General features: G+C 52.7%; 1 protein-coding gene across 1 annotated transcript in view; it reads right to left on the minus strand.

Annotated features, from left to right (window-relative positions):
- Positions 1–2,500, minus strand: part of LOC113807895 (putative protein MSS51 homolog, mitochondrial) — a 14,905-nt gene that overhangs the window by 1,601 nt on the left and 10,804 nt on the right. The window lies entirely within an intron of this gene.

Genomic DNA, 2,500 nt, shown 5'->3' on the forward strand with positions numbered 1-2,500 from the left:
GTTATTGGTATTTTGTTATTATCATTATTATTATTATCATCATCATCATCATTTTTTTAATTATTATTATTATTATTATTATTATTATTATTATTATTATTATCATTATTACTGTTATTACTATTATTATTATTATCATTATCATTATCATTATCGTTATTATCATCATTATAGTAATAATGATAATAATAATTATTATTATTATCATTATCATAGTAATAATAATAATTATCATTATTATTATTAGTATTAGTATCATTATCATCATCATTATCATCATTCATTCCTAGTTTTTCACAGATGTGCAACAATGAAGGATCTTGATCATTATAAACAGACTGAATTTTACGAGCAACATTTTTTTCCTGTAACAAAATAAACGAGTGACGGTTCAGTGCCTCAAAACGCTCGTAATCGACAAGAAGAGTGCGCGGACAAGTACCTCCAGTCTGGGACACGATTGGGGCTTCAGGGTGTCCAGGAAAAGGTTGGCTTTGTGGCCCCTTGCCTGATTGGGGCTTCGGGGGTCCAGGAAAAGGTCGGCTTTGTGGCCCCTTACCTGATTGGGGCTTCGAGGGGTCCAGGAAAAGGTTGGCTTTGTGGCCCCTTACCTGATTGGGGCTTCGGGGGTCCAGGAAAAGGTTGGCTTTGTGGCCCCTTGCCTGATTGGGGCTTCGGGGGTCCAGGAAAAGGCCGGCTTTGTGGTCCCTTACCTGATTGGGGCTTCGGAGGTCCAGGAAAAGGTTGGCTTTGTGGCCCCTTACCTGATTGGGGCTTCGGGGGTCCAGGAAAAGGTTGGCTTTGTGGCCCCTTACCTGATTGGGGCTTCGGGGGTCCAGGAAAAGGTCGGCTTTGTGGCCCCTTACCTGATTGGGGCTTCGGGGGTCCAGGAAAAGGTTGGCTTTGTGGCCCCTTACCTGATTGGGGCTTCGGGGGTCCAGGAAAAGGTTGGCTTTGTGGCCCCTTGCCTGATTGGGGCTTCGGGGGTCCAGGAAAAGGCCGGCTTTGTGGTCCCTTACCTGATTGGGGCTTCGGAGGTCCAGGAAAAGGTTGGCTTTGTGGCCCCTTACCTGATTGGGGCTTCGGGGGTCCAGGAAAAGGTTGGCTTTGTGGCCCCTTACCTGATTGGGGCTTCGGGGGTCCAGGAAAAGGTTGGCTTTGTGGCCCCTTACCTGATTGGGGCTTCGGGGTTCAGGAAAAGGTTGGCTTTGTGGCCCCTTACCTGATTGGGGCTTCGGGGGTCCAGGAAAAGGTTGGCTTTGTGGCCCCTTACCTGATTGGGGCTTCGGGGGTCCAGGAAAAGGTCGGCTTTGTGGCCCCTTACCTGATTGGGGCTTCGGGGGTCCAGGAAAAGGTCGGCTTTGTGGCCCCTTACCTGATTGGGGCTTCGGGGGTCTAGGAAAAGGTTGGCTTTGTGGCCCCTTACCTGATTGGGGCTTCGGGGGTCCAGGAAAAGGCCGGCTTTGTGGCCCCTTACCTGATTGGGGCTTCGGAGGTCCAGGAAAAGGTTGGCTTTGTGGCCCCTTACCTGATTGGGGCTTCGGGGGTCCAGGAAAAGGTTGGCTTTGTGGCCCCTTGTCTGATTGGGGCTTCGGGGGTCCAGGAAAAGGCCGGCTTTGTGGCCCCTTACCTGATTGGGGCTTCGGGGGTCCAGGAAAAGGTTGGCTTTGTGGCCCCTTACCTGATTGGGGCTTCGGGGGTCCAGGAAAAGGTCGGCTTTGTGGCCCCTTACCTGATTGGGGCTTCGGGGGTCCAGGAAAAGGTTGGCTTTGTGGCCCCTTACCTGATTGGGGCTTCGGGGGTCCAGGAAAAGGTTGGCTTTGTGGCCCCTTGCCTGATTGGGGCTTCGGGGGTCCAGGAAAAGGCCGGCTTTGTGGTCCCTTACCTGATTGGGGCTTCGGAGGTCCAGGAAAAGGTTGGCTTTGTGGCCCCTTATCTGATTGGGGCTTCGGGGGTCCAGGAAAAGGTTGGCTTTGTGGCCCCTTACCTGATTGGGGCTTCGGGGGTCCAGGAAAAGGTTGGCTTTGTGGCCCCTTACCTGATTGGGGCTTCGGGGGTCCAGGAAAAGGTTGGCTTTGTGGCCCCTTACCTGATTGGGGCTTCGGGGTTCAGGAAAAGGTTGGCTTTGTGGCCCCTTACCTGATTGGGGCTTCGGGGGTCCAGGAAAAGGTTGGCTTTGTGGCCCCTTACCTGATTGGGGCTTCGGGGGTCCAGGAAAAGGTCGGCTTTGTGGCCCCTTACCTGATTGGGGCTTCGAGGGGTCCAGGAAAAGGTCGGCTTTGTGGCCCCTTACCTGATTGGGGCTTCGGGGGTCCAGGAAAAGGTTGGCTTTGTGGCCCCTTACCTGATTGGGGCTTCGGGGGTCCAGGAAAAGGTTGGCTTTGTGGCCCCTTACCTGATTGGGGCTTCGGGGGTCCAGGAAAAGGTCGGCTTTGTGGCCCCTTACCTGATTGGGGCTTCGGGGGTCCAGGAAAAGGTTGGCTTTGTGGCCCCTTACCTG

This window comes from Penaeus vannamei, chromosome 31 (assembly GCF_042767895.1).
Source record: "Penaeus vannamei isolate JL-2024 chromosome 31, ASM4276789v1, whole genome shotgun sequence".
NCBI lineage: Eukaryota > Metazoa > Arthropoda > Malacostraca > Decapoda > Penaeidae > Penaeus > Penaeus vannamei.